Genomic DNA, 13,268 nt, shown 5'->3' with positions numbered 1-13,268 from the left:
TTGTGACACACACCCTCCTTATGTTGTATTTTTCTATTTCATATACTCTAATACAGATGTCGAGCTCCTGATCCATAGTTGATTCTTTGGCAGATTTGGCTTCTTTTATAGGTACGAGTCCAAGGTGTTCGGCATCGTGAATAACGGTAATCCGGATTGCCTATATGGCTTCTCCTTCTTTTCTACTAAGATAGACTTGTTGGTACTTTTCAAATTTGCCCAAATCAAAAATTATTTTACAGTTTTGGGCTAATATCTTTTCTTGAGTACATTTTTGAAGAGCAAACTGATCCGATGAGGAGAAATGAGAGAAATAATTTTGAGATTAAATGAAAATGGAAACAAACAATATGAGTCAACGCCATAATTGGAATTAGTACCAAAAATGAAAAAGGTATTGTATAAGTACATGAAGAAAAATCTTATTTTTTCATAAATTTAAAGTAAGTATGAGACCTTAAATAAATTTTTGGGACATTTTAAATCTACCACTTGGATATGTACCTAGCACTAATTTCTTTTTTTTAAATGTTTTAATAGTTCTCCCTTTTTTAAGATGCTGTCGCTAAATAGATACGAGAAATTTCAGTGTGGGGACTGTAGAAACATGTATGTTAGGGCGCCTGCAGCTCGACATCGAAAGAAATGTACAAAAGGAGTTATTTCTTGTCGTGATTGTAATTATTTTACTCACAATCAACAATAAATGACTTATCACGTGGCGAAGAAGCATGCTCCTACAACTTCTGAGCAATCAACGGTTTGTTCGTCTTGCAAGAAGGAGTTTTGGAGTTACTATTCGCTCCAACAACATCGGAGCAAAGAACATGGAGCGAAACAATGGAAACCAAGTGATACGGTGGCAGACTTGAGCAAGATTGTGGAGGAGGAAGGGGAAGATGGAGATAAACTCAAAGGGGAGTTGAGTGCTTGTCAACACTTCCTGGTGGATACTGAGATAAAAAACGGGAGACATAGGCTATTTTTCTTTAATTTCATAAAAGAATACTGGAAAGTCATTTGATAGTAAGGTAGTATTTTATGTCAATTTTGATTAAATTGTATTTTTTTTCTGATTTCCTTTAGATATCCTAGCTCTAAATGTACAACTTGTTTCACTGCTTCATTCTGTTTTGCAGTGAAGGAGTCGAATCTGAATGAAGGTCGGCTTGTTAACGTTCACACTGTACTTCCTGATTGTGACACACACCCTCCTTATGTTGTATTTTTCTATTTCATATACTCTAATACAGATGTCGAGCTCCTGATCCATAGTTGATTCTTTGGCAGATTTGGCTTCTTTTATAGGTACGAGTCCAAGGTTTTCGGCATCGTGAATAACGGTATTCCGGATTGCCTATATGGCTTTTCCTTCTTTTCTACTAAGATAGACTTGTTGGTACTTTTCAAATTGGCCCAAATCAATAATTATTTTACAGTTTTGGGCTAATATCTTTTCTTGAGTACATTTTTGAAGAGCAAACTGATCCGATGAGGAGAAATGAGAGAAATATTTTTGAGATTAAATGAAAATGGAAACAAACAATATGAGTCAACGCCATAAGTGGAAGTAGTACCAAAAATGAAAAAAGTATTGTATAAGTACTTGAAAAAAATCTTATTTTTCCATAAATTCAAAGTAAGTATGAATCATTAAATAAATTTTTGGGACATTTTAAATCTACTACTTGGATATGTACCTAGCACTAATTTCTTTTTTTAAATGTTTTAATAGTTTTCCCTTTTTTTAGATGCTGTCGCTAAATAGAAACGAGAAAGTTCAGTGTGGGAACTGTAGAAACATGTATGTTAGGGCGCGTGCAGCTCGACATCGAAAGAAATGTACAAAAGGAGTTATTTCTTGTCCTGATTGTAATTATTTTACTTACAATCAACAATAAATGACTTATCACGTGGCGAAGAAGCATGCTCCTACAACTTCTAAGCAATCAACGGTTTGTTCGTCTTGCGAGACGGAGTTTCGGAGTTACTATTCGCTCCAACAACATCGGAGCAAAGAACATGGCGCGAAACAATGGAAACCAAGTGATACGGTGGCAGACTTGAGCAAGATTGTGGAGGAGGAAGGGGAAGATGGAGATAAACTCAAAGGGGAGTTGAGTGCTTGTCAACACTTCCTGGTGGATACTGAGATGAAAAACGGGAGACATAGGCTATTTTTCTTTAATTTCATTAAAAAAAATACTGGAAAGTCATTTGATAATAAGTTAGTATTTTATGTCAATTTTGTTTAAATTGTATGTTTTGTCTGATTTCCTTTAGATATCCTAGCTCTAAATGTACACCTTGTTTCACTGCTTTATTCTGTTTTGCAGTGAAGGAGTCGAATCTGAATGAAGGTCGGCTTGTTAACGTTCACACTGTACTTCCTGATTGTGACACACACCCTCCTTATGTTGTATTTTGCTATTTCATATTTTCTAATACAAATATCGAGCTCCTGATCCATAGATGATTCTTTGGCAGATTTGGCTTCTTTTCTAGGTACGAGTCCAAGGTTTTTGGCATCGTGAATAACGGTATCCGGGATTGCCGTTATTGCTTCTCCTTCTTTTTCACTAAGATAGACTTGTTGGGAATTTTCAAATTGGCCCAAATCATTAACTTTTTAATAGTTTAAAGCACGGTTCGAAGTATATTTTTACCTTGTAGGATTTATGGAACCATGTACGTCTCCCAATTCTTGTTTTTGTTGAGAATTCAATATAATTGGGACTAATATCTTTTCTGGAGTACATTTTTGAAGAACAAACTGATCCGATGAGGAGAAATGAGAGAAATAATTTTGAGATTAAATGAAAATGGAAATAAACAATATGAGTCATCGCCATAAGTGGAAAGAGTAACAAAAATGAAAACGTTGTGTATGAAGTTTCCTTATATGGAAAGTGTGTAGGCATTACTTCTTCTAAATGAATCCACAATTTTCTGCAAAAACTATTATTCCCAATGGCAGTTGCTATGTGTCAAGCTCTTCCAAACTCTTATTCATATTACAGTAAAACATCGAAATTGATTTCAGTTTCTAACGAATTTTAAGAAAAAAACATAGTACCCCAAGATTACTGTGTCTACCCACAATTTTTTATGTTCTTTGAGAATTGTTAGTTCCATTTGGTTTTAATAGGATCATTTTTTAGCCAAAATTTGCAGAGATTAGATAAATCTATTTACATATATCAAGAAATTTGTTTCAACAATTACAGATTCTATTCAAGTATTGTTACATCAAGCTGAGAAGTATTCAATCAGCTTTGTCGAGCAGTTCAACATAACTTACGATGGAAAAGAGCCAAAAATATACATAGTATTGCAAAGAAAAGGCTAATTCGAAAAAAAATCAAGAGTCATTATCTAAAATCTAATCAAAAACTTACTTCTATGCCAACGCATGGTTCAGAGTTTCTGAACAGAATTCGAAAAGTTCAAATTTCAAAATATGAATCTGATTTGTTGAAGATTAATGATTGTTTTATTGATTGTTGTGATTCTGTGAAAAGTGATTATGTAAGCTTTGTGATGAAATATTCAATTTTCTTACAATGTTCTTGTAGTAATTTGCAATGATAAGTCTTTAAAAACTAAGCTTTAGTTCGAAAACACGTAATTAAAAAAATAAGAGAAACCAGTTTGAGAATTTTTTGCTGACCGGAAGTTAATATTGAAAGGTTTTCTTAAAAGGGAAGAATTTCCTTGAAAAATTTTCCTTTTAATCACAACCTTGGTTGAGTATCTTTATTAAAAAAAAAACAAGCAAATTGAATAAAATCTACAATTTTTTTCATCAATCTCATCACCTTAGAGTTAGTTCTGGAGTTCTAATTGGTTAAAGTTTTATTTGATATTTCTAGAATACAGAAGAATCAGAAAAATCAAGAAGTTAATGTGTAAAGACTTCTTATGAATTTCGAGGATTTAATCTGTAGGTTCTAAAAATTAGAAGTTTCTAGAAGTTTTTGATTGGTGACATCAACTTCTCTGGTGGAAATATTCAACAACTTTTAATGTTCTATAAAAGTTAAAGTGTAATGACGTCATTTGCTAAGGTGGAATTACTTCTTCGATGCCCAAGTAAATCAAAAAACATTTTCATAGCTCTGTCGAGAATCATGTCACAATCTCGGATCGGCTTTTTCAATTAATTTTTCTTATGATAATTGAATATTTGTTATAAGAATCTTGTCAAAATTAATTTTTCCCAGCTTGAACTGTTTTTTTTACATATAAATCTATACAATTTTTATAATGTGTGCCAAAAACTCTCTCAAGACTTTTTTTGCAAGATGCTTGAAAAACTTCGAAATCTTTTTTCAAAATGTAGAAATTTTTAAAAATTTTTCACGACTGTGCGAAAATATATTACACTTTTTTCGGTGAACTGAATGCTTTTTCTTGGTTTTTTTTCAAAAATCTTGCAAAAATCTAACCTTATATCCTAAATGATTAAGCGAAAAACGCAAAGTTCTATTAATAAAAACTTGTTGACTTATTGCTTAAGAAATTTCCAAATGGATGATTATCATCGCTATTCGTTACGTTAATACATTGTTTTTTCTATTGTTTCTGATCAACAGACATGCAAAAATTAGGTTTCTTGAGGAATAATTTTTGAACGAAAGTTTCATACAAATTAATATTTAACTGTGCAAGTACAAATGTTATGATTTATTTTGACAAGATGCTAAAATTGCTTAATTTTTTTTTACAAAACGCAAAATTTATTTCCTTTTTTTCAACACAACTTGTTTCAATTTTTTGACAAGATGCGAAAAATGTTTCATTCTCTTCGAAAAAAATGCGAAAATGGTTTTTTTTCTACAAAATGCGAAAAAAATTTCACTTTTTTCTACCAAATGCCAAAAGTGTTTGATTTTTTTTGACAAGATGCAAATAACCATCAGGTATTTTATACTTGTGTAGAAATTTTCTGATATGTGTGCAAAAATTAATCAAGTTTCCCAACATTGCGCGAATTCGGAGCACCAAAACAAGTTTTATTCTAATTGTTTTCCAATGATTCATCCTGAACTTCTCATCTTTTCTCATAATAAAAATGAAATTGAAGAAATTATTTACAAAGAACGAAACAAATATCAAGCAATATTTAGGCACAAAAAACGTTCAATCAAAGAGCTGTCGAGAGTTCTGGATGTTCTCTATAGAACGCAGAGCTGGACGAGGTTGTAGTGGTTGTTGTTTAGCTGGAGGCTTCATTATTTCGGAGAAACACTCATCTTCATCTATTGTGATGGAGTTTTTGGCTGATCTTGCTTCCTCTGAAATCCTTAATTGGTTGAGCCACACGTCTAGAGCCAGCAGTGTCGCGGTAGTTCGTTCCCACATGCTCAGAAACTTCCTCCATCATTTGCATTTCTTCAAGTTGGTTCTCTGTCATGAGTACTTGTGTCATATAATGCTCGAGGAAATCCCTTCGCATCACTTCCACCATGTGCCAGACTTGGATTGGGACGTGCATTCGTGCCAGGAAAACTCCAGAGACTGTTTCTCTCACTTGAATTGGTACTAAATCAGGCAAAAATTTTACAGATTACATAAGGTTGCTATTTTGCACTGAGAAGGTCATTTTGAGCAATAAATTGAGTAAAAAACACAGAGTAAAAGCAATAATGATTTAGAGCTGAGAGAGGAGGTAGTTGAAGGTAGCTAAGTTGAAATTAAAATGCTTAGAGCTGAGAGAGGAGGTAGCTGACGGTAGTTAAGTTGAAATTACAATGTTTAGAGCTGAGAGAGGAGGTAGTTGACGATAGTTAAGTTGAAATTAAAATGTTTAGAGCTGAGAGAGGAGGTAGTTGGCTGTAGTTAAGTTGAAAGTAAAAAGATTTTTATCTAGGAGTGAGGCGTACCTTCAAGTCGAATGTGTGGGTTTAACCAATCAAAATTGTTTTCCATATTTGGACTGTAGTCGTGTTCAATCAGATTTCAGCTTCCTTTTATTGAATTTTTTTATGAGAGTCGTGTCCAATCGGCAAAAAAGTTCCATTTTAGGAATATATAGACATTGTCGTTTCCAATCACAAAACGGTTTATTTTTGCTCTAGTTGTCGTATTCATAAATAGAACTCTTTTGAGGACTTAAATCTTCCAAATAAGTACAAATATACACGAAAGCACCAGCAAAAATATATTATTAAAAGTTGTTTGCTGTAAGAAAAAGAAATATTGCCGATATAAGGAACAAAAGAAAACAAATTAGAACAAGTAGCATTTCCATAATTTTTTTCATCAGGTTAATTGAGTGTTTTTAATAAAATCAATCAGATTTTGATGATTTTTGAGTAGATGGTCAAAGTTCTTTGATTTTGATGTGAGAATGAGAGGATAACTCATAGTTGATGAATTTTAAAAAGCAATTCTCTGAAAATCTGATTTCAAACCTGATCAAGCAGGATTTTGACTTTTAAAAACCGTTAAAGAAATGAAGGAATAAAGAACTTTGCAGTGGAGACTTTACAAGTTTCGGTATCGGGTAAGGGATAAAAAGAGTCCTTGACTATCGTACAACTTTTCATTAGCTTCATTATTTATAGAATGAATAAACTTTCTTTCCTAGTGAGGTGTACTTTAGCGGTAAGTTTGGAGCTTTGATACGCAATTCGTGAATCAAAAATTAACTCCTTGATTGAGTAAGTTTTCCTAAAAAAACCTTTACTTAGTCGGAGAACTCCATTTTGGACAACATAAACGTCCAAAAAACTGTGAAAAAGTAAGATTCAACGTCTTTTGTATCAATTAGAAAATCAAATGGATTTTTTTGTTTTTTCTAATAGAGTACCTTGAGGAAATTCAAGTTATTTTTAAGGGGCTTTTTTCAAATAATGAAAGAAACCAAATTTTAAGTCACTTTTAATATTGGTCATTTCTGATTGTTTGAAAACGATATTGTTTGGTCATTTTTCCTTAAGCAACAGCAAATAAAATTCATTCTGAGTTTCTTTAATGCTAAAAACAATTGTTCTATATATTGTGTAAGTACTTGAAAAAAATATTTATTTTCCATAAATTCAAAGTAAGTATGAATCATTAAATAAATTTTTGGGATATTTTAAATCTACCACTTTGATATGTATCAAGCACTAATTTCTTTTTTTTATGTCTTAATAGTTCTCCCTTTTTTTAGATGCCGTCGCTAAATAGAAACGAGAAAGTTCAGTGTGGGGACTGTAGAAACATGTATGTTAGGGCGCATGCAGCTCGACGTCGAAAGAAATAAACAAAAGGAGTTATTTCTTGTCTTGATTGTAATTGTTTTACTTACAATCAACAATAAATGACCTATCACGTTGCCAAGAAGCATGCTCCTACAACTTCTGAGCAATCAACAGTATGTTTGTCTTGCGAGAAGGAGTTTCGGAGTTACTATTTGCTCCAACAACATCGGAGCAAAGAACTTGGAGCGAAACAACTGAAACCAAATGATACGGTGGCAGTCTTGAACAAGATTGTGGAGGAGGAAAGGGAAGATGAATATAAATTCAAAGAGGAGTTGAGTGCTTGTCAACACTTCCTGGTGCATACTGAGATGAAAAACGGGAGACATAGGTTATTTAGCTTTCAAACGTCAAAGTTAGAAACAAACATTATCAACGAGAAGCTTCAGGAAGTATTCAATAAGCTGGATTCCGCTGCAAAAATCAAAACCGCTCTTGGATTTGTTCTCTGTAATGTCAATACGAGAGCATATCGATATTACTATGCAAACGAAAAAAATACTTTGTTCGAAAAATCGCATTTACTGTGTACAAAAGCCGATTTGAATACAATCGAAGAAAAAGTTTTAAAAATTGAAATCGTGGAGCAGTGCAATCAAGAACGTTAGAACACCAAGTGTAGCTTCAAGTTGATCACAAATGTCACTATTTTTGCTGCTCTACTAAGAAACGTTCCAATGGGATGTCCAGACTCTGTATTACACGAACCTTTATCGAAAATCCATTCAGTAATCTGTCTTTTATCGGACAAAGATAAACAACCATACAAAGATTGTCTTTGCCTTTTCCGTGCGTTAACGATGTATTTGCATGGCCATATTAGCCTCGACGCCCATACATCTCAGCTGTTTACAGAGTTTATATCAAAATCTTGATACGATCCGAAGAATTTTCGTGGAGTGTCAATTGATGATCTACCTCTTGTTGAGGAAAAGGTTGAACGCAACATATTCATTTACGAGTTTGACATTCAAGAAGGAGAATATGTTGGAGAATTAGCAAGGCGAAGCATTGGAAACTTTGAAAAAACCGTGAAACTGCTAACATTCAACAATCATATAATTCATACGAATGATATTGATTCATTCTTCAAATGCTTTTGATGTTCTAGCTGCGACTGTTTCTTTAAAAGATCAGAAGTATTCAACAAACATCTAATCAGATGTAAAGATTGAGTTCGACATATTTTTTTCTCAAAAATGCGTACACACTACGGGAAACAGTACTCGAGAAACTGGACGGGTTCAACAATTCTTACACCGAAGATCATAAATTATTTAGCAATGTAGCAATCCTTGACTTCGAATCAGTTTGTGTTTCCAGTGAAGAATTGGAAGCAACCAAAACAACTAATTCGATTGGAAAGCATGTCCCCTTTTCCGTCTCAATATCATCAATTTTGCAAGATGATCCATTTTTTTTGTGTGAAAAAGATTCAGAACTCATAATAATTACTTTTGTTTCCATCTTGGAACTTCTGGCTGAAAAAAGCAAGTTACAAATGAGAACTAAGTTTCAAGACATCGAAAACACTGTCAATGATCAAGTAAAAATATACTTTTGATAAACTAAAATCTAAAACTTTAACTAAAAGACTAGACGTCTTCGATTATGAAGATGAATGTGTTGAGGATGGAGAGGAGGATGAGTTGACGATACAGTTCTTGATAATTCAAAAAAAATAGCTGATCGACTTGAAACAGCATTTAGAGCGCTATGGCGCTATGTTAATACCATACCGGCGTTCAGTTTCAATAGCGGCAGATACGATTTGAACCTCATCAAATCTCATTTGATCCCGCACCTTATATGATATAAAAAAATCGAACCAACAGTCATTAAAAAACAAATGATTTCATGTCCTTCAACTTTGGAGATGTACAATTTCCAGACATAATGAAGTTTCTTGGAAGAGCATCAACATCGGATTCGTTTCTAAAAGCCTATAAAGCAAGTGAAACCAAAATTTTTTTCCCCTACGAATGGTTTTGTCAGTCCAGACAAGCTTGACTGTACGGAACTGCCTCTATTCGAAGCTTTTATCAGCAAACTGAGAAATCACAACCCTCTCGAGAAAGATTTCAACGATTACCAAAAAATGATTAATGGAGGACTTGATTAACAAAGTGCGCTGAAAAAGTTACGTATTCAATCAGTTCTACCAACAGGTTTTGAAAATACTCTTATTTGAAAAGCATTTGGGAACAACAGAGCATGATTACTTTCAAAGACTTCTTACGATGGTATAACAACAAAGATGTTGTTCTTACTCTTGAAGCTATGCAAAAAATGATAGAATTTTACCATGATAAGTAGTGAGTTGACATGCTGAAGCTGGGATGCACGCTTCCAAATATCTGCTTACACAAAACAACATATCACAAATTCTAATCGTTCTTTGAAGGAGATAAGGATTTATGTGAGAAAATTAGAGAAGACATGACTGGTGTTCCATCAAAATTTTTACGCGAAAAACTGTTGTCGATCAAATTTATATTCTTTACTCGTCAAATGTTTGCAAGACAATAGTTGGAACTGACGCTAGCCAATTATATCCATTCTCATTGTTCCAAGAGATGCCGACCGGACTTTACACAAGATGGGAGTATGACTCTGAAACTGATCTGCTTATAGCTAAAAATAACAGAACAAGAAATTTCGAGATCATGGTCATGTCCTTTTACCAAGAATTGAGACCAGAGTGTAAAATTGAGAATTTTTAAACAACCGGAATGCTGAAGAAAGTAGACTACTTCCATGTTGATGGCTACTGCGATCACTGTAAAACAGTATTTGAAGCTATGGGATACTGCTATCACTTCTGCTTCTGCAAAGAAACTCGTCCATCTTTGTCAGAACAAGATTTTGAAATGGGAAATAAGAAGCGAGAAATGGATGAGTTGAGACGAGTGTATATGAAAGAAAAAAAAATATTCAGAAAATTTGGGAGTGTGAGTGATGGGAGAATTTTACATCAAATTCTTCAGTCTAGAATCAAGTCAAGACAAATTTTCTTATAGAAGACCTCTGTCTGCTGATTCTTTACTTTAAAAATATATAACGAATCTCTTTTTGGCTAGTTGCAAAGCGATTTAATTATTCCCGACAAGTTGAAATCCGAGTTTTCAATTTTTCCTCTAATACTTAAAAATATTGTCGTCTGCCCAAACCATTTTGTGGAATACATGAAAAACTATGTCGAAGAAAATGATTTGTTGAAAAATTAACAACGAATGCAGATTTCCAGTTTTAAATTAGAAAATAGTACAATCATTACTCCCCTTCTTAACTTCTATCTAAGTCTTGGACTTCAATGCACAAAAAATTATCGGTTTGTTGAGTACAAGACTAGGAAATGTTTCAACAACTTTGTTTAATCTGATGTTGATGCTCGACGAGAAAAAGACAATAATCCTTACTCTGGAGTTGTTGCTGAGACCATGAAGCTTCTCGGTAACAGTCCGTACCGTTATCAAATTATGGACAGATCTAGACATCCGATAACCAAAACATTTCGGCGATGAAAAGACAGACAAAACATTAAACGAAAAAATTTTTAAGCGATTGAATTTTGTGAAAAAACAGATTTATATTAAGTAGATCTGTTAAATTCAATAATCGAACACAGGGGACCAATAATTATAGGCTTTTTCATTCTTCAGTATGCCAAATTCAGAATGTTGGAGTTATGTTACAATTTTTTTCATAAATATTGCGAAGATAACAAGTTCGAGGAACTGGAGGTAGACACAGACTCTCTGTATCTAGCATCAGCCAAAGGGAACTTGGAGGATTGTATTTTACCTGAGAAGAAAGCTCAATGGCAATAAATCCGTCGAAATGACTGCAGCCATGACTTTATTGCCAATGCAAAGAAAAATTTCTTCCCACGTACATGCTGCGCTGTTCATAAAAAGCATGATAAACGACAACCCGGTCTGTTCAAAGAAGAATTTCGCTGTACTGAAGTGTTGTGCCTGTGCAGCAAGACGTATTGCTGCTATGATAGTAAAGCGACAAACTTAAATTTAATAGCAAAAGACTCAACAAAAGAACGCTAGAAGATACTGGGGATGGACCAACGTTCAAATACAGAAGAGTTCTTGATGAAGCATTAAATTTGAAGTCGACGAATTGCGGATTCAAAACCTCCAACCATTTAGTCGGAACATATGAACAAACTAAAAAAGGACTCAGTTACTTTTACCCGAAAAGGGAAGTACTTAATGATGGAATACATACTAAACCATTGAATTTGTAAATTTAACCTATACACTGTAGCAAAGTTTTATACGATGCATTGGTTTATATGTTATTTAACTCTTCAATTGAAATGTAACAGTTTATAGTAATTCAATTTTTTTCTCTGAAAAACTTTTTTTTATTCGAAGTTTCAATTAGGTTTTAGCATAGTTTCAGACAGTTTCAGTATAATATCAAATGTTTAAGAACATTATTAAAAACATGTTCTTATATACTGATAAATCTATACCCTATCGGATTGGTGTAGAGGATCTTAAGACATGGTAAGATTGGGCGTCGAAAAAATTTTCTGAAACTTACTATCACACTGAAACCTTACCATTACCTATCTTAATACATTAGGAAATCTATTCCCTATCTTAACACATTGGGAAATCTTTTCCCTATGTTAAAACATAGGGGTCATCCACTAACCCCCCTGATCGCCACCAACATATACTATTATCATCGTTTGCTGAATTTCCTTGAGCCTAGAAGCTATTTGAGTTAAGTTCAATTAATATCTTGAAAACAATCTGCTTTTTCAAAATTCCCTGATTTTTTCTATTCATTGTGATCTTTTTCTTTTAAAAAAAGTTGAACCTCAAACATACGTACAAGAAATGTTAATTTTCGCATTCAAGTTATGATTGGACATTTTAGATATGAGTTCGTTTAAATTGGGAGAATTTGTGTCATATATTTTGTGACTACAAACAGTGCTGATTATCCGGACAAAACAAAATTAAACCATCTGCTTTCAAATGAAGCTACGAAATATTCATGCGTGGGAGGGGTTTTTCTTTTAACTTTCAAACTATTCCTTTTTACCAATGTTTTACCATCTGAAACTTTGTTGTCGTAAGTTCAAAACCATAAATATTTTCCACCTACTTTTTTGTGTAAAAACATGGGAATGGAAAAAGGCAAATTTAACCAAAAGTTGCGTTGGCTAATTATGAACGCAAATGAAGAGCGACCTTTTGCGGTCGTATAATAGGCGCAAGAGACAAACTAATTCTTTCAAAACTGAACGAACGCCAGCAATTTTATCTAATAAGCATGATGCGGAGCGCTAAATACTTTCCGTTGTACTTTTTATAGCGCGTGTGCTGATAAAATAAAAAAGCAATTTTTCAATGTTTGTTTCTTTAATATACATGTTTTTTTTCGAATTATTTTTCAGCTTTAAGAAGCAGCCGGAATACTCAGGTTTTGCCAAGGTGTACGAGCAAAAACAGGAGTCATTTACTTCGCAATGTTCTGACCAGAATTGCTCCACAAAACCGGACTTTTTTCTCCCTTTTCAATCAGTTGAAATTGCGCTTTGTTTTTTGTTCATTTGTTACTATTTACATCAGTGAAGACTCCTAAGTAGCTTCTTAAGTTTTTTCACGAGATATATTTTGTTTTGTAAGCAGAAAAAAACCCAAATTTTCGAGAAATGCCTCTTTTTTCAATCAAAAAAGTAGAAAATCATTTTTCAAAGTTTTTGCAGCTGGTTCTTCTAATGAAATTTATTGGGCTTTATGAGAGGTTCTCTATAAAATGATTTTGTTGATTTTCTCAGCAATCTAACGATAGTCTTAAAGTAATTTTTTGTTGACTTTAATAGAAAAAAAATGTTGCATTTTTGAGGAAAACTTTGGTATCGAATTTCACAAAGTAATTTATTCCATAAAAAATTTGGTAAACTACTAAGCAACTTGCCTTCCCAATTTTTTTTTCTTGTTTCAACCTAAATTTTAAAGAAAATTATATATTTTTTTCATTTTC

At 33.2% G+C, this 13,268-nt stretch overlaps 3 protein-coding genes across 3 annotated transcripts in view; 2 read left to right on the top strand and 1 right to left on the bottom strand.

The window, feature by feature from the left end:
• LOC134854321 (protein rogdi homolog) overlaps nucleotides 1-13,268 on the top strand; it is a 438,231-nt gene that overhangs the window by 158,671 nt on the left and 266,292 nt on the right. The gene's annotated exons all lie outside the window — the stretch shown is intronic.
• Nucleotides 1-13,268, bottom strand: part of LOC134854318 (E3 ubiquitin-protein ligase RNF14-like) — a 360,494-nt gene that overhangs the window by 93,423 nt on the left and 253,803 nt on the right. The window lies entirely within an intron of this gene.
• LOC134854315 (uncharacterized) overlaps nucleotides 1-13,268 on the top strand; it is a 315,313-nt gene that overhangs the window by 158,669 nt on the left and 143,376 nt on the right. The gene's annotated exons all lie outside the window — the stretch shown is intronic.

Source organism: Symsagittifera roscoffensis, chromosome 9 (genome assembly GCF_963678635.1).
Source record: "Symsagittifera roscoffensis chromosome 9, txSymRosc1.1, whole genome shotgun sequence".
Taxonomy (NCBI): Eukaryota; Metazoa; Xenacoelomorpha; order Acoela; family Convolutidae; genus Symsagittifera; species Symsagittifera roscoffensis.
This window is presented reverse-complemented; position numbering and strand designations above follow the sequence as displayed.